Raw genomic sequence first — 20,276 nt, 5'->3', positions numbered from 1 at the left:
GCTGCAACATTTTCCCAATCAGAGAACACCCTGCATGAATGATTTAGGGGAAAACAGACAAAACTCACAAAAGACAAAAAGATGGTGGATGGGTTCATGATTTGCTCCAATGGAGTAAGTATCCCCACTGATAAGGTTCAGGCTTTATCCATGTATTTTAGGATACCATTACATTAACTACAATCTGATGAACTAATCAAAAGATGCTCAATGCCGAATGTTCAGCATTCAGTTTCTTCCCAGTCATTTGCCTAAACAGTTTCTGTTTAAGAATCCAAAAATTTCAAACCCATAAAATATAAATGCTGGTATGAAAAACGGCTAGGGGTCAAGTATGGCCTTCTCTCATGTGTTCTGATTTTTACAGAGCTACCTGTGCCTGAGAGTTTGAAATCCATGGTGATACATACTATATGATCAACAGATAAGTCAACAAAGCTTTCATCAGAAAAGGATGAGCCACCTCTTTAATGGCTCATTAATGGCTTTGAGGTCTATTAGTTTATGTCTTCCCTGAAGGTATGTCTTTCATTACCCAGTAAATTGGGTGAGGAATTAAAGGGACTTAATCATGCATCAACAATTAAAGTGCCCCAAGTTTTACTTTTTAACATAATGAAATTCAGCAATTAAAAATTAAATGTTTGCAACATGAAAGATCATTGGATAATGGTAATATCAGTGATTTTTTAACTGACATAATAACATTTATGTATAACTTTAAGATTTACAAAGTGCCTCACAAATATTATCTCATTTTATCCTCACATGGTGTAGGTGCCGTTATTATTCCCATTTTGCAAATAATAAAGAGAATGGGATTATTATGGGATATTAATTCATCATGATGGGAAAATTATCTATGGTAGTTAAATAACACAGATGGAAATTAATGCTATTTTCCTCTTACATGGATTCTTCCCAACTAATTAGACTTGTGAAAAGTCTGAAAGGACATTGTCCTATACTGGATGGACCTTTCATGTGATATTGTGCTCTTCTATGGAGAATTCAGTGTTGATTAACAGACCTTCACTACTGGCCTCACCAAGCTTCTCACTATCAGATTTTGTATTAGACTTTATAGAATCAAATGACTTTCCCATTGGAAGGATTTTTGAGGTTATCTAGCCAACTCTCGCTCATTTTCAGATGATATATATGACATGCATATGCACATGTGTGTTCCTATATGTGTGTATTTGGGAAAAACCTGAAAGAGTTCTTAGAACAATTAGTAGCAAATGCCACTACTTGGTGACAGTTGATCCAAGTAATTCAAATGTCTTTAGTATTTAAGCTTTTACCTTAAAAGTTCTTGAATATGCATTTGTTATATTTCAATGATCCATCTCTGTCCATAATCAAATCCCCAGTATATTTTTATCTGAAAACTAACCAGTCTAACTCCATTTAGCTGCCTATATTAGAAGATGCCTTGCTTAAGATAGTATATCAGAGCCATCAGGTCAGAGATATACTGTGTAACCCTGGAAAAGTCATTTAACCTTAATTGTCCCCAGGTAGCTTGCTAGTATTCATCTACCAATCTGTAGGTGTGTCGTGATCTGTATTTGCAGAAGGAGTTCCCACACAGGGAATTCCTCACAAAAAATAAAATTTTCCTGTAGCCTTCTTATAATACTATCTATATAGATATTATAATAATGTTTTAATTTTTGCTTCCCCTATATTTAAATTTTTAAAATATTTATTTTTAAAATATTTTATTTTATTTTTAATATTTAATTTTTAATATTTTAAATTTTAAATTTAAAATATTTTTAATATTTAGTGATTAATTATTATATGCAATATGCCATGCTAGGTGCTATACACGATAAAAAGAAAAATAAGATTTGGTACCCTTATATTCTTGCAGAGACCACAGTTTTGCAAAAGAAAATGTCACTAGTTTTTAATCTGGTGAAAATGAGTATCTGATGTTTATAGGATAGTAAGGAGACTGATCTAAATCAGACTAGAAGGCACAGATTGGGAAACAATGAGAAATTATTTGGATTGATTGGATGGATCATTTTACAGAGGTCAAGGAGTTCAGATTTGATTTGGTAAGGATTAAAGGCTCAGTGAAAGTTTCTAAGAGGGGAGAATTATATGATGAAAGCAATATTTTAATAAGTTTTCTCCTTGTGCAATATGCAAAATGAATTACATAGGAGAGATACTAATATCAGAAAAACCAGTTATAAACTGATTGTAAAAGTCAAGGCATGACATAACGAGAGTCATTATTCAAGTGGTAGCAATGAGATGGAAAGAAAAGGACAGATGCAATAGCTATTTCATAAGGGGAAAAATATAGACAAAGTAAAGGTGAAAGGGGCAATGAGAGAATAATGGCTGAAATATATATATGGTATATGGCAATCTGCAAAATTCTTTACTTATATCACCTAGTTCTACCCTTATAATGGAGCAACTAGGTGGGCACAGTGGAAAGAGTGCCAAGCCTGAAGTCAGGAGGACTTATCTGCCTGAGTTCAAGTCTGGTCTCAGACACTTCCTAGCTATGTGACCCTTAGCAAGTCACTTAACCCTATTTGTCTCAGTTCCCTCGTCTATAAAATGAGCTGGAAAAGAATATGTATCTTTGACAAGAAAAACCCAAAATGGGCCTCAAAGAGTTGGACATGACTAAAACGACTGAACAACAACCCTTATAACAATCTTCTACAGATGAAGAAACTGCCTCAGAAAAATAAAGTGATTTGACCATGGTTCACATTAGTAGTTAGTGAAGAAGATAGTATTTGCAACCAGGTTTCTCCTAACTCCAGATGCAGTGCTCTTTCCACTTTTGTTCTTGTGTTGTCATTTCAGTTATGTCTGATTCTTTGTGACCCATTTGGGGTTTTCTTGGGAAAAGATACTCTAGTGGTTTGCCATTTCCTTCTCCAGATAATTTAAAAATAAGGAAACTGAGGCAAGGAGGACTAACTGACTTGCCTAGGGTCCCACAGCTACTAAGTGTCTGAGGCCAATTTTTAAACTTGGGAAGATGAATCTTTCTGACCCCATGCCCAATACTCTACCCATTATGTTACCTAGCTGTCCTTTCTACTACACCAAGGTAACCCCAAAGATGGCTTCAAATGTTTAAGCCTGTTGGCAGAGGCAGATAAAGTTGGGAAGGTAAGATAATTCCCACAAGAAAAAGCAACAAGCTTGGTTTTAGAGAAACTGTGTTTGAGATGAGGATGAAATCTTCCAGGAAAAAATAAATCTTATTAAAAACCAAAGGACAGAGTAATGTATATGGAGCTACAAATCAATGGCATAGAAACAAACATACAACTGAAACCATGAAAAGATATGACATCACATAGAGCATGCAGAGAGGAGAAGATAAAGGTCTGAGCCCTGGGGAAACACCACAGTCAGGAGACAAGGAGGAAGCCAAGAAGGAAATGAAAAAGGTGACCAAAGAGTAGGAGGCAAATCAGAATAACAGAGTTCCAGGGAAACCAAAAGAGGACAGAGTTTCAGGAAAGAAGAGGTGGTCAGTGGAGTCAAGTTTAGGTGAAATGAGGTTAAGGAGAATGAGGGAAGAGATTTGGCAATAAGGAGCAGAGAACTGGGGACAAGAGCTGGATTACAGGGGACTGACAGAGATTTCTTTCTTTCTTTCTTTCTTTTTTTTGCAGTTGGTTCCCTAAGAAAAGCCTCAAGAACAGCCTCAATATCCTTCACTTAAAATAACCAGAAGGCAGATTGCTCTGTACCTATAAGACATCCTGAAACATTTCCTCATATTTCAGAATAGGTTGTTGCATTTTGCAAATATAACCAACGACCACAGGAGACATTTCTTGCAAAACCCCCAAGGTTGGGAAAATTGTGGAACATATTAGAATTCCAGTGAAATGTTTTCAGAAGCTTTTTCTCCTTTCATTTTTTGCTTATTCAGAGAAATATTGCCAGCCAGCTTTTTAGTGTTGTCTGCATTCCGTCATTGCAACAAGAAAAAAGGCAGTTGATCTCTTTCTTCCTCCTTATGTTTTTGCTTTTAAGTATCTCAGAGCTGAAATGGCACATTTCATGCCAGCTATATAAACATTGTAATTATTATTATTATTATTATTATTATTATTACATCAGCTTCTCAGATTTTTAGAAAATATTGACAGTTTTCTCATAGGGTCATAGATCTTGAGTTGCAGGAAAGGAAAAATGGTATGAGTTAAGCAAGGCCATAAAGGTGGGAAAGCATTGTGAGAATCACAGACTAGTTTGCCTGGTATGTGTGAAATAAACTTAAAAGTAAATAATAAGGAATAAAGTTAAAGGTTGAGGAAACTGAGACCTGGGTATGCTAAATGGTTTTCCCAATGTGACACAGGATTAAAAGCATTCTCTTTAGCTTGATCTTGCTGTTGTTCAATCATGCCCAATTTTTGGGTGGTGGGGGAGGCTGTTTCTTGGCACAGAGGAACTAGAATGGTTAGCTACTTCCTTCTCCATTTCATTTTACGGATGAAAAAAGCTGAGGAAAAGAGGGCTAAGTGACTTGCCTAGGATCATACAGTTAGTGTCTGAGGCTGGATTTAAACTCATGAAGATAAATCTTCCTGACTCCAGACTGCACAACCCAGCTGCCCCTTCTTTAGCTTGACTCATTCTAAAATTTCACATAAACTGTTAGTATTATTTAGCAATATCCAATCCTATATTCTAAGTATCTCTTTCAGTAAAATGAAATCAAACTAATCATCTCCAAAGTTCACAGGACTCTAAATTCATAAGATTATAATTTAGAGGTGGAAGGCAACTCTGAGATCATAAAAGAGTCCAGCCCCTTTCTTTCACAAATGGAGTGACTGAATCCCAGAGTGATTTAGTTACTGGCAAAAACTCACAAGTAGCAAGCATCAGTCTTGGTTCTCAGGTGTGAGGAAGAAAGGGGATAGGCAGAGCTCTATCTAGGAATATATAAACAGAGCTTTACCCCTAGGCATTGAGTTTTAAAAGGTCCTTCAGCAATACAGAAATAATTGAAAATTAATGACTACTGCTGAAAATAATTTATTAAAATAGAAAACTATCTCCTCCTCACCCCAGGTGAGGAGACAACTTCCCATTAGCCTTCTGGCAACACTAGCAATATGACTTCTTCATCTGACTGGTTAGTTCTCCGAAAGTCCATTTAAGGAAACATTCACTAGGCATCTTGTACTCTTCAAACACAGACCATTCCTTATTGCCTCAGATAACTTCTTCATCTTTCCTCCCCCTCCTCTAAACTCCCCTTCCTCAGGCAATTTGTAACTGTTCCCAAAGGGCTTTAAATGGTTGCCTGCCCTTTGACTCAGCCATACCACTGCTGGGTTTGTACCCCAAAGAGATAATAAGGAAAAAGACATGTACAAGAATATTCATAGCTGCGCTCTTTATGGTGACAAAAAAAAATTGGAAAACAAGGGGATGCCCTTCAATTGGGGAATGGCTGAACAAATTGTGGTATATGTTGGTGATGGAATACTATTGTGCTCAAAGGAATAATAAAGTGGGGGAATTCCATGGAGTCTGGAACAACCTCCAGGAAGTGATGCAGAGCGAAAGGAGCAGAACCAGGAGAACATTATACACAGAGACTGATACAATCGAATGTAATGAACTTCTCCATTAGTGGCAATGCAATGATCCAGGACAATTTGGAGGGATTTATGAGAAAGAAAATTATCCACATTCAGAGAAAGAGCTGTGGGAGTAGAAACACAAGAAAAACAACTGCTTGATCACATTGGTTGATGGAGATATGATTGGTGATACAGACTGTAAATGATCACTCTATTGCAAATATTAATAATATGGAAATGGGTCTTGAGCAACAACACATGTAAAACCCAGTGGAATTGCTCGTTGGCTATGGGAGGGGAGGGAAGAGGGAAGGGAAAGAATAAAAATCATGTAACCAGGGAAAAATAGTATAAATTAATTAATTTAACTAATTAATTAAAAAGAAGAAAATAAACTCCCCTTCCTTGCCTCTTGCTTTCCTCCTCCCTTTTATCTATTATCTCCCTACCTAGAATTGTAAGCACGTAGAGGTCAATGACTATCTTTTTGTTTATATTTGTATTTCAAGGGCTTAGTAGAGTGTCTAACACTGTGAACAGTTAATAACCACTGTCTATCTATCTGTTGATCATCAATCTCTCCATCCATACATCCATCTATCCATCTATCCTTCTGTCTCTATCCATCTGTGAATATCCACTGTGAACAGTTAATAACCACTATCCATCTATCTGTCTGTCTCTCTGTCTCTCTGTCTATGTCTATCTATTAACTATCTTTCTATCATCTATCTTTCTTATTGCCTATTAATCAGAACTTTTCCCACCTCATCTTTAACTAAATTTTTATTGAAAAGTTGATCAAGAGGCACTTTCATACCACATGTACAGAGTATTTGATTATGCTACTTGCCCCAGCTAAAATCATTGTCTTCTCTCTCTCTCTAAACAATGGCATCATAGTTCTTCCTGAGATTTACAGTAGCATGTAATCCAAAAAGCAGGTCCAATATAAGATGGAGAAGCAGAGACTCTGTAAGGACAGCACTTCTCCATCTGCAGTTTCACGGACTAGATTGCTTTGTTAATCTCCTTTTGTTGTAGATCTGAATGATATTCTTTAAAAGAAGGAAAAATGTGGAAAAGGACATCTTCCCAGATTGTCTGGTGTAAACCCAGATAGAGTGATGATTACAGGAAGAAGCAGGGTAACTCCAGTCTTGGGTGGCTAAATGGGTCAAAATAATGCCTTCCTGTTTACAAAGGAGGGAATTAGCCTCAGTGTTTCTGGTATATCTGAATCATAGAAACACAGATTGGGGGTTGGGGGGGGGGGAAATGCTGGGATATATGAGGTAATTAATTTTTTTCTCCTTCCTCTATTGAAACTTGGTGCTTACATGCTACTATCATGTCATTCCTGCTGCAAGTTCTGTCTTTAGGCATTGACATATGCTTCCTGTTCTCTTTCACATGTATAAGGTTTGACTCTCCAACTAGACTGTCAACTCACTGAGTGTAGAAGCCATATCAATACTTCTGTGTCCTCTGAAAAGATAGAGTCCAGTATATAATAGATGCTAAATATTTCAATGATATGGTTTTTTAAATGAGATTTTAAAATGGGATTGCCGACTATAGAAATCACCTATTTCAACTTCCTCATATTACAGATGAGGAAACTGAGTCTCAGAGATATTAAGTGAGATATTAGTAGGGCTGATAATATACAAAGTCCCAGGAAAAAAGGAATGTAATATGACTTATGACTGGAGATTTGGACTAGACTAGTCTGAACTCCCTGCTATTATTGTCAAAATGCTGATGGCAAAATTTCTAGTTTACCAAAGCTTGAAAATGTCACTCGCTTCTGACCTCAATTCCTATGTCCTAACAAAGCTCCAACAGTTTCATATTAATAAGGCATTTTCTTTCAGGTGTGGGTGACTGATTCACTCCCACAGAGGTAAACTGTATTTGCTCTTACTCAGCCCTAGGATGAGGCAAGATCACTTATTGTTTTTAATTCCTCTAATTCTGACCATTTCCCAAAAGATATCCTTTCTTTTCTATACAAATTAACTAGTTCTTCTGATAAAATCAAAAGAAAATTTCACCGGTTCAGTGATGCAGTCTTTCTTGACTCTGCCAGAGAAGACATAATTTCATTCATTCAGCCCCACTGTCTTATTCCTCACCCATTGAAAACTGAGATAAAGAAAATCAAGAAAGTTCTTTGAGACAAAGGTCACAGCTTTGTCCTTTGCAGTAGCTCTTTTAGCCATTCTAGAAACACAGAGATGATGCAGGCATTTGTTATGCTATGCATATTTGTTATAAAGTTTCTTTTTTTTCTTTTCTCCTTCTCAATGGACCTATAATAAACAGTCTGCTCACCCTGGAATATCCCTCTACAAGGCCTTCTCTCCTTTCTCCATTGGCAAGTCTTTCATGGGTCTTCCATTTTGTGGAAGGAGCCAGGATGGCCTGCTTTCATTTTCCTCTTGACCTTGTCCCTCAAATTCTAAATTTCAGAACTATGTCCTTTAATAGGCACCCTCATCTCTTCCCCACACCTGTCTTTTTTTCCCCCACTTCCCTTTTGTGTATTTTCTTTCCCCATTAGAACATAAGCTCCTTGAAGCCAGGGAGTATCTTTCTTTTTGCTTGTTTTGTATCCCAAATATATATGATAGTGCCTAGCACATGGTAAGTCTTATTTCCTTCATTCCTTCTTTCCTTTATTCCTTCCTTTTCTTTTCACTTTTAGTGGAGGTAATGAGGAGGATAGTCCTCCCTTCACCTAGTGGAATGGGGCCTGCTGTGACCACTCAATGAAGCATATTAGAGGATGGGTCCTCTACACTTCAGTCCTGTACACATCAGGGAGTTTCCCAATTATCTTCATTAAAATCTCATCTTGAATTTCCATTTCCTCAACCATTTATTCTCCTTTTCAACCTCAAGTGTTTCCTCTTTGATAAAGAATATGGAAGTACAAGAGAAATGTAGTTTTCTATTCTTTCAGCCATTAACACTCTTCACTCTTACTATTCCTTTTTCTAGCTTTATACTAATATTGGTGTTTATTCTTATAACTTGGCACTGGCAGTATATTACGTGATGCAATTCCCATGTAGAAGAAGTTGGGGAGCTTGCTTCCAGAGAGGTTTGATGATATGTAATGGGATGGTCCTGGTTTCCAATTTGAAGTGTGAATAGACATTCTGTAACTTGTTCTGATCTATTAATTACTAGATGAAGAGGAGACCTTTTGACTGGAAGTGAAGCAAATCTAAAGTGAATCTTGGAAATTCTGTAAGACTTGATCAGGCAAGACCTTGGACCCTCCCCATCTGAGGTCAATATGAATATGAGCCTCTATTCATTACCTCTTTGTGTTTATTGGTTCCAGTTTTAGAAGGAGTACTGGAGACAACTACAGTCTTCTCACCTTTCCCAAGGTCCCAAATGAGGAACAGAGTTGGACCATTGCCTACAAGTCCACATGGTCTTGCTGCTTGAATGTTTCATAGGCATACATAGGTATGGAGAGAGAAGTTCATACAAACTTATTTGGGATGGTTTTCTTCTAAGATGACTGGTGAAAGGTAGGATACCTCACTCTGTTAGCAGCCAAGCAGACGTGTGCAGCAAAGCAAAAACTGGTATGACTCTCGAAAAATTGATGGGACCCTACAAAGAGAGCTGGAAAGTTCTGAACTTAAACCAAACTATGAAGGGGTAGAACTGGAGTTAGGACTGACAGTGTGTCCCATGCCACATGAACTAGCTTCAGTGCAATTAAATCAAATCAATTCCAGAGTTTCTTTTGCCTCTTTTCCATCAGAGCACAAATTTCCACATGTTCTAAAAATAAGCCAAATTTTTTTTTTCTTCATCCTCCCTGGGAGAGGGCCTTACTACTTGGAAGACCTTTTACTATTTTGTTTGAGTTTGTCTCAGAAATAATCCCCGAAACTCTTTATGATCAAAGCCTATTTGCTTGTTGATTAGATACATTCAGTTGGGAGACACCCATTTTCAGAAGCATGCTGATAAGTGTTTAAGTTGCCCCATCATCCACAAATATATCCACAATATACTTTTAACTTTAATCTGTATAATTTTCATTTTCCTAAGCCTTGGCAATTGAAAAAATGTTAATTCAAGCTCTAATTTATAGCATTTTCTGATTTCCAAGATGTAAAAGCTTAAGCTGAAATTTTAAAAATCTATTGTTGTGAGCCACTAGGAGCTGTCTGCAACACAACCCTGGCATGCATACTCCAAGTCTCATTTGGACATTAAGAATCTCACAAAACAAAAACAAAAGCAAAACTTTATAATCTTGAGAAAATTGAACCAAAGGATGATGAGCTCAGAACAGTAGGAGACAGTCCAGAGAGGAAAAAAAGAAGTTTGAAAGATTAGTGAATCCATGAAACTGCTCACAAAATTAACAAATACATTTAAGGGTAAATTATTGAAAATTAGTCAACTCTGGGAGAGAAAGATAGCATAGTACAATTCATAATAAAAAATTATATAAGCACAGGCATCTAGGTGGCTCACTGAATAGAAAACCAGGCCTGGAGGGAGATAGGAGGACCTGGGTTCAAATCTGTCCTCAGACACCTCCTAGCTATGTGACCCCGGGCAAGCCATTAATAGCCCTCATTGCCTAGCCCTTTACTGCTCTTCTGCCTTAGAACCAATATATTCTTAGATAGTAGGTAAGGGTTTTAAAAAATATACAAGCAAGTAGTTTTTCATTGTCTCCATACTTAGAGACAGAAAAGTTTCCATTAGTTTTCTTTTATGTAACCAAGACCTATTCTAACCACTTATTTTAATTGTTCAGTCATTTTTCAGTCTTCTCCAACTCTTCATGACTCCATTTGGAGTTTTCCTGATAAAGATACTAAAGTGGCTTGCCATTTCCTTCTCTAGCTCATTTGCAGATGGAGAAACTGAGGCAAACAGGATTAAGTGACTTGCCTAGAGTCACACAGCTTCTAAGTGTCTTGAGGCTGGACTGGAACTCAAGTTCTTCTGACTCCAGAACCAGTGTGATGCACTATGCCACCTAGCTGCCCAACTAATTGAAGTAATGTAGTAATGCATTAAAAAAACATAGTAGAGTAGATTAGGCCTAGAGTCCTTATTCCACAGGTTTTATATGCTAAATGACTCTTTTAATGCATCATGAGACCATTTAGAGTAAATTGTTTAATCCTACAAGTGCAGAGGTTCCTGTATGAAGCAGGAAACTGTTAGACTTTGGGTAGGGATTCAAAGAACAGAGATGTGGTTAAATTTCCTCTTTTTGGTAATTTGGAGGATATTCTAGTTCATCCCTCTACACCTCTAGTAGACCTGGAACCTGCTGGAGCTCCCCCATGCTGGCTTAGAGAGAGGCAGGAAGGGTGGAGGCAAAGGCTACTCTGGGTCGTCAAGGCAGTAGATGATATGCTATGCCACCATAGCTGGTAAATTTTTTTCTTCATCACAGGATAGTCAGCTGCTCTCTTTCATAGCCAAAAGGAGAGAAATCAGTCAGGCACGGGTGGATGTAGATCCAGCAGCCCTCCTACCTGCACCTCAAGCACCCACCATTCACACTAGCTGTCCCATGAGGAGCTGCTCCACAATCTTAAAACATTAAGCAAATATCAGTGGCTCTTGACTTTGGGCCCAGATGGGCATGATTTGGATGGGAAGAGAAAAGGAGAATCAGGAAATCAAAAGGGGGTCCATGAACTGAGTAACTATTTTGTAAATAACTGAGATGCCAGTCACACTAATACATATTAAGTGCAATGGATCTTTTAACAAGAAAAAGTACATAGATCCTTGGATGAATCTGAACACTCATCAGATGGCTACTCTCATAACAGGTACCGATTGAAATCCTGCTATGCTTTCCTACCTAGTTCATTTCTTTCCTGCATCTTTCTGTAGTTCTTCCATAATATATCTCTTGAATTCAGTGGAGGCCTTCTTCTGGTACAAGATGTCAATGGTACCACATTTGTTCATCTATTTTCTCTCATTCTTCCCATCATTGACCAATCTTTCTTTTTCAGGTCAAATATGTCTTTTAGATGCTTTTTATGTCACTTCTTAAACCTGAGCAATCCTATTACAGCTCATTTAAACCCATCTTGTGCTTTTTTATTGCTCTTTTCACTATTTTTAATTTTGATCCTTCAGAGTTCACAGTATTCCACTTACCACCATATAAAATCATGGGAAGAATATTAGAATTTAAAAGATTGACTTGCAGAAGTTGGAAGAGAATGATAACATTAATAACAAATTTGTATAAAACTTTGGCTATCATAGTAAAGACCTGGAATAATGATATTTAAGTGAAATTGTATAGAAATTTTCATTGTTTCTCCATCAGAAAAAAAAATATGGTGACTAGCCCTTTTGCTGAATTTTAGAGCCACAAATTTCTCCAGAAAGTGCCTGAAGAAGCCAATAGAAACAAATAGAGCTTCAAGCCCTCAGCATAGTTTTGTAGAACTGGCTGAATATTAACTGGCTTCATGCTGAATTGAGAAATATAAAGAACAGTCTGTTAATAGTGGCCAGATGAGCACATCACTCCTCCCCCAGAAAGAGGGTAGGAGAATGAGGCACTAACCTAGATTAGGAAACTGCCTACTTCAAATTGGAAAGACTTTGCCCTGTGGGCTTGACCAAGAGCCATAAATTGTCAAAATATATCCCATATACAGCTTACTTCAAGTTACAAGTTTCAGAACAGTTTGTGAATATACATTGGTGCAGGGAGTTTGCTCATTAGGAAAATGAAATCAAAGGTCTGGACCTATCATTTACTAAAGGAATTAATAATTTATCAACTAAATCACACAATTATAGTGTCAGAACTCCAAGGGAACCAATAAAACAAGTAACCAACCTCCTCCTTTTGCAGTCAAAGATCTGAAATCCAGAGAGATAAATAAACTTGCTTGATATCCCCCAACGGGTACATGGCTAGAATTTGAACCTGCCAAGCTTTTCTGCTAGCCTTTCTCTCTTCAGTTCTAAATATGATTTACATGTGTCAAATGTGTTAACCAAACCTGTTTAGCATATACACATCTATTCAATAGTGTCCTCAGAACCACTAAAGTAGGTTTAAGAGAATATAAAAGGAATATTGTTGGACCAGAAGAAATGGCAACAGAGATAGATTCGGAGAAACTGTGAAGGCTTAGATGAACTGAGAAAGAATGAAATGAGCAGTACCAAAGAGAATATTTTATATAATGACTATTATAAAGGAAAACAACTTTAAGATCTCTGAATAAGCAATAAAGAGTGACTAAACAACTCTCTAAGATTGGTGATGAAACATAATTCATAACACAAGGTGGGTACAAGTGATGAGTTATAGATGCAGAATATGATTAAAATTTTCAGATATTATCAAGCACATGAATTTATTTTGTTTAACTACACATTTGTTTCAAGAGAAAGTTTTTATTCTTTGTAAAATGGAACTCTATTAAGTCAACAATAGCTATAGAGATGCAAGAAAAGAAAGAAAAATGTCAATGAAAGATTTAAAAATATACAGAAAAAAGAGAAAGAAATCTAGAAAGGGGCACATACAAGAAGGATAGGGTTAGTACTGCTATATTGAATGTTTTATACATATATTTAAATATGTATATGAAGAAATTATATATATATATATATATGCCTAGTAGAGATTCATGATTTCATGTATATTCCTGTTTTTTTCTGTTATTTATATCCAGAATTGCCATATTTGTTGATGTTTGTCAAGTTCATAATGTAAAATTTGAAAGAAAACAGCAAACTTTGGGGGGTTGATTTCATTGAGTATTCATTCAGTACTGAGCACTCTCTCCAAGTTGGTTCAGGTAATATGAAAAAGAAGTTAGCTTTTGCCTTCAAGGAACTTCATTATAATTTAGGAGACAAAGAATCGGTCTAGCAAGAAAGCATTTATCTACCATGTGTGAGATATGGTTAGGTACTGCGTATATAAGTACAAAATGAAACCATGTCTGCTCTTGAAGAGCTTACAGTTTAACCAAAAAATAGAGAGAAATATAGAAACAGAGAAAAAAATAGAGATACTCATCTAGACAAATAGAGACATACATATACATTTATGGAGAGAAAAGGAAAGAGGCAGAAAGACAGAAATAGCAGGAAGGGACTTTGGAATGATTATTTTATTAGTACAGAGAACTCTTGGGGTTAGAAAGTTCCCTCTGTCACTGCTAGTCAGACTTCTTGGCATTTTAGTCTTAGCTACTTAAAGCATGGAGGGGTTAAGTGAACTGTCCAGTTGAACACAACCATTAGGGATAAGAGACAGAAATTAAACTCAGGTCCTCCTGGCTTTGAGCCTAGTTCTCTATCCACTATGTCAAGGGGGGTCTCTGATTAGAAACTGGGACGGAAGGTGGGTTATAGATTTCTTTTTAAAAAAATGCAAAATAATGACTTCTATCCTATCTCGTGTGGTTCAGCCCAAAGATTCATCTCCCAGGGAGGGGGATGAAAAAGGCATCCTCCATGACTGTAGTTAAGTTTCAAGATTTCAAGTAAAAGATATAGAAGAAAGGACACAAATAATGTTTGAGGGAATACGTCAGAGGTTTGCCTGTTTGTGGAGCCAGTGGAGTATGAGCTGAGTAGCAATGTCCTAGGAGCTGTGATAGAACCACAGTGTGGGAAAGAAGCAGAAAGTCAAGAAACCAGGAGGAGGGATCAAAACCAGACTCTGGACTGTCAACAACCCTTAAGTAGGCAAAGAACTACCATACGTCCCCACTATACCTAACATTATTCACATAAAGTGCATGTCTGTAATGGAAGGTAAAGAAGATAGAGTAAAGGACTAGTTAAATCAAGCCTTTAGCGGATCTCAGAGCTCATTGTTTTGAGTAATGCCTTCCTCACTCCAGATGACAGCCCTTCCACATATCTTGAGTGATTGTTGTTCATAGCAAGGTGTAGTAATCAAGATAAGGTTGGGGGGAAATATATTCTTTTAAAATACATCTTATTTTCCCCAATTACACATAATAATAATTTTTAACATTTGTTTTCCAAAATTTTGGAGCTCCAAATTCTCTCCCCCATTGAGAGAGCAAGAGATCTAGGTTATACATGTGTGATCATGAAAACATCTCCATATTGGTCATACTGTGGAAGAAGACTAATATAAAACAGAAACAATAACAACAAAAACCATGAAAAAAGTGAAAAAGAGTATGTTTTGATCTGCATTCTGAGTCCATTGGTTCTTTCTCTAGAGGTAGATAGATGGCATTTTTCTTCATGAAACCTTTGGAATTGTTTTGGATCATTGAATGGCTGAAAATAGCTAAGCCATTCATAGTTGCTCATTGTATAATAATGCTCTTACTGTGTACAATGTTCCCCTGTTTCAGCTCACTTCATTTTGTATGAGATCATTTAAGACTTTGCAGATTTTCTGAAATCATCTTGTTCATGATTTCTTATGAAATGTATGAAATGCTACTATTACACTATAATCACTTGCCACATCTTGTTCAGTCACTTCCTAAATGGCAGATACAGTGAATGGGATGGTATATTTTTAAAAGCAGGTTAAAAGCAGGTGATGGACATGGATAAGTGGAGAGAAGGGAAAGGGGTCTTAAAATTGTGAGGAATGGCAAAGGCACTGGGGTTGGAATAGGTATTAGTCAATTAAGCATTTATTAAGCACCTATTATGTTCCCCAGGCACTAAGCTAATTTCAAGGAATACAAAGAAAACATGAAACAGTACCTTCCCTCAAGTAGCTTAAAATTGAATTATGTGCAAAGGGTGCTAAGCAGATCCATTTTTAATAAATCTAATATTTAAAAAAAAACTTTCTTAACCTAACCATCACAGTCCTTATGTAAAATATTCCATTAAACTACAGAGCATGCTAGAAAAGGAAACCTAATTATGACTCACTAATTCAGGGACACATTTCCTCAGAATTTGGGGCGGGGGGATATAAATATGAAAAGATCAGAAAGTCTTAAATCACCATGATAGTCTGTTTTGTGATTTCATAAAATTTGAAAACCATAGTATCAAACAGTTCAATATGAATACTGTATATAAATAATTGTATTTTGTGTTCCAGCCCTAGTGGATTGCTTTCTGTTCTCCAGTCTTTTTCTGTTTTCTCTCATGTCCACCCATTTATTTGATTTCATTGAATTGTTCTAATAAAAACAAAAATCAATACTACCCAAAAAATTCACTTAGTAACTTTTTATATGTAAATTAAATAATTTCAATGCCTAAAATACCTAACCCTTTTCAGTCATTCCTGATGATTCCACACTCCTTGTGATTCATACTCGTGAATTCATCAGGATTCTTTGCCCATTCTTACTCTTTCAATTTTCTTTTTCTGTGCTCAGAATTAGTACAGATTCCATCTTTTGGTTTGGTCTGGTTTTTCCTGCTTTGCATAATTTCAAAAAGGTCTTTACAGATCTCTTTGCATTCTGTTTATTAGATAAATGTTTCATAATTTATCTTATCATTCCCTTATTGTTGTACATTTAGGTTAATTTCAACATCTTGCAATTGTCTATAATACTTTTGTATTATAGCAAACCTGCCAGTTTGCTCTCCATAAAGATTATCTATACAAGTTTGCCATACCATCAGCATTGGGGAATACCTATTTCTGCCTAATCCTGTCAGCACTGAATTTCATTCATATTAATTAGTTTCGACAACTTAATGGATATGAGGTGGTTTCTCAAAGTATTTTAATTTATACCTTTTTAATTAGTGAAGTCAAACTTTTTCTGGTACTTAATAACAATTTGTTTGCTTTCACACATTTGAAACTGCTTTCCCCCTAGTCTTGAAGAACACATTTCTAGAAAGTCCAATTAAGATGCCATTTTCTCCATGTAATCTTTTCTGATTCCCAGATGGAATTGAGCCCTTTCTTCTTTTAAAAATTTACTTATTTTTCAACTAATAATAGCATTAATTTACTCTCCCTTTTAGCTCTCCCAATTAAAAAGAAAAATAAAGAAAGCCCTTGTAACAAAAAAGGCCTAGTAAAGAAAAATACATTCCTGTATTGGCTATGTTCAAAAATGAATGTTTCATTCTGAACCTTGATTCCATCACATTTCCATTAAGAGGTGGGATGTATTCATCATCACTCCTCTGGAAGATTTCTTTTTTAAATTCTCTATGTCACTCTTTTTGACCTCTACACAATTAGTCATACTATAACATACTATAGTTACTAGGTTACGGTATCTTAAACCATTTGACGTAGACTATGAAAGAAAAGACTGTCTTTTCATATTTGTAGCTCGAGCACCTAGCACAGGGCCTTGCATATGGTAGGCACTTAATAAATGTCTTTGGAATTTAACATAATTTGTATTTTCTTTTAGTATATATTCTACTATAGTCTCTTGAATACATTCATTAACTTTTTTACTGAAGAATCAAATAAAATTATTTTAAAATAATACTCACAATTATGAATGTGTGTATAGATAGGGATAGTGGTGGAAGAATGGTAAGGATGCTTTAGGCTTTTTTCTGACTTAGATTAGAAGAAGTAGAGCAGATACACCACAGGAAGTCTTCTGGGCCCTTTGGTGGGAAACTAAAAACATATAGTACCATCTACCAAAAAAAAGGTACCTTTGAATGGCTATTCAGAACTAGTGTATTTAGAGATGTCTGTGGGAACATAGAAATGGTACATCCAATGCACAATGGATGAGCATGAAATTCCCTGCTACTTCCCTAAAGGGCACAGAAGGTTGCCAAGAACAGCCTATTCACATCTACCTCCTCCTGCCTGGCTTCAGTGCTCCCCCATGACACACATGATCAAGTCTTCCAACTAGGTCCATCAATGGTGGAAGATTGGAACTAATGTCAAATGGCTTTTTTGGATTACCATTCACTTGAATATCATGACTATGGATTGTTTTTGACATTTTAAATGTTTATAAGAAATTCCATGTTTTTCAGACCAAAAATACCATAATGTAATATTTTGATAAATCTTTAATCATTCACTTTTGATTCTGATCAGAGGTGGATAAGTCACTTAAGCTTTCTGAATCAGTTTCCTCATCTATAAAATAGGGACACCTGTATCTCTTACCTCACAATTTTGTTATGAAGGTCCAATGACATCATATTTTAAGGGACTTTGCAAACACTAAAATATATTAGTTATTATTTCTATGTTTATTGTTATAATTATTATAATTGTGCATACCCAACCCACTGATTCAGATTATAACCTATATGTAGATGCTTGTTGCATATGATAAATGGTTCAAGAAATTAAAGATGGATTTAATGCATAAAAAGTCTTACTTTAGGGCTCATAATTAAGGTCACACAATGCTAAGCACTTAAATGCTTATCTATTTGAATTTAATTAAACTAAGAAGCACATTTAATTTAACTTCACACAAAAGTGATTCAAAAATTGTAGAAATGTCATAATTTCAACATACTGGACTACATCTAATTTTTACATATGTATTATTTCTCTCAGAGATGGTCCAACAGGACAGACTAGGACCTATACCTCAAAGTGCTCCATGAAGAGCCCCAGGAAGTCAGCTAAGTGACTTCTGGTTTGGGCCATCTAAAATGATAACAGTAAGAAGTCCAAAATTTGGAGGGTTAAAAGAAACTAAATGCTCTATTATCACCAAACTGGCAGGAGTCAGAATCAGGAGACATTGACCAAACAATAAATCCATTAACAAGTATTTATTAAGCACCTACTATATGCCAAACACTGTGCTAAATGGGAAGGAAATAAGCATTTATTAAGAGCCCAGCATGTAGTAGGTACTATGATAAGCACAATACAAATATTATCTCATAGGTGCTGTTATTATTTCCATTTTGTAGTTGAGGAAACTGAAACAGAGGTTGAGTGACATGCCCAGGTCACAAAGCCAGTCATTGTCTGAGGTCAGATTTTATAAACTGCATCTCCTATATGGCTATAGTGCTAGAGATGGAAGGATAATCAATGAGAAAGTCAATCCCTCTCCTTTCTTTCTCTTTTCTTTTTTAAACTCTTACCTTCTGTCTTAGAATTAATGCTAAATAGCCAAATGTATCTAAGGCAGAAGAGCAGTAAGGGCTAGAGAATTGGGGCTACAAAATGTCTGAGGCCAAATTTAAGCCAAGGACCTCCTGATTCCAGGCTCCCTATCCACTGTTATGAATAATATTGATCTTATTGAATTATTGATATTGATGGCCAGTTAATATTGATAGGCTAACGCTGTCAGAGAGCTCTATTTGAAGGCAGTTGATGAGTTTGCTTTATGCAGCTTAATCCAACAAAATGTATTACCTATTTCTATGAGAAGAAGCAGAGACAGGAAAAGGATGTAGGAATAAAGCAGGATACAGTAAATCTAACACTAAGATTTCTAGCTATAACCCAAAATCCCTCTGTCCTCTAAGGGGTGCTTCTTTGTTCACTGGGGTCAACCTACACTGACTTATTCTGACTATCTAAAGATTAAATCTATTTAACTAAAGCTATCCTAACAGATTATCTTAAATTTATATAATTCTCCTTAAATTATCTATAAAATGTTACCAGCTGCCTCAAACTAATTGTCAACAAATGAGTTTGGATCTGTCTATTCTCACAGCAGGGTGCCTGAAACTGACACTCCTCTAGCGAGAGGAAAACAGCGCCCCCTCTTGGCTGCTTTTCTCCCTCTCAGAGAAAAGCACTCTCTCCCATCAATCTTCTTCATATGAAAAGATGTTTCTCCACTTCTCCAAAGTTAACTCTCACCACAATCTTTCACAGGTTGATCAGACTCCTGCTCCAAGCGACTAAGCTCCAGAGTGACCAGTTCTCTAATTGTCTTTTCCTATCATGCAATTCTCTTGAAGTCACCCACAGATAATTCTTTCCTTCTCTGCTTAAAGGAGCCAAAGTAAAATTCAAAATTCTTTCTCAAGATGAAATCCTTACTTCAAACTAAGTTAATTTTCTAATTAAATTCTTAACCTAATATCACTGAACCTCTTAGCTGCCCCTCCCTCTTCTTCCTATCTATGTGTGTATATACATTGTAAATACAAAACAGTACAATTCAGGACAGTTTGGGAGGGGGGGGGGGCACTAACAGTTGAGTGAGTCAGGAAAAGCTTCATGTAGAAGATGGTACTTGAGCTGTGTCTTGAAGGAATCCAGAAATTCCATAAGGTAGTTTTAAGGAGGGAGTATAAGGCACAGAGTTGAGAGATGAGAAATGAGCGGAGAACTGTATGTGAGAGACATAGAGAAGGCTAGTTTAGCTGCATCATAGAGTACAGGAGAGGGTTACAATGAGATTGGAAAGATAAGTTAGAGCCAGGGCACAAAAAGCTGTAAAAGCTAAAAAGAGTGTGGCTCAGTGGACCCTGGGCAAATCACTTAATCTGCTGGCCTCTGTTTCTTTATCTGTAAAATGATCTAGAGAAGGAAATGACAAACCACTTCAGTATCTTTGCAAAAAAAAAAATCCAAATGGAGTCACAGAGTCATGCACATCTGAAAAACAACTCAACAACAACAAGAAAAGTATTTAAGTAGGGAAATAACACGGTCAACTTCTGGAAGTGAAGGAAGGTCCAAAGAACTTAGTATCTAGATTGGTTTGTGCTCACACGAAAGAAACTTTTCCA

This window comes from Monodelphis domestica, chromosome 4 (genome assembly GCF_027887165.1).
Source record: "Monodelphis domestica isolate mMonDom1 chromosome 4, mMonDom1.pri, whole genome shotgun sequence".
Taxonomy (NCBI): domain Eukaryota; kingdom Metazoa; phylum Chordata; class Mammalia; order Didelphimorphia; family Didelphidae; genus Monodelphis; species Monodelphis domestica.
Note: the sequence above shows the minus strand (reverse complement) of the source record.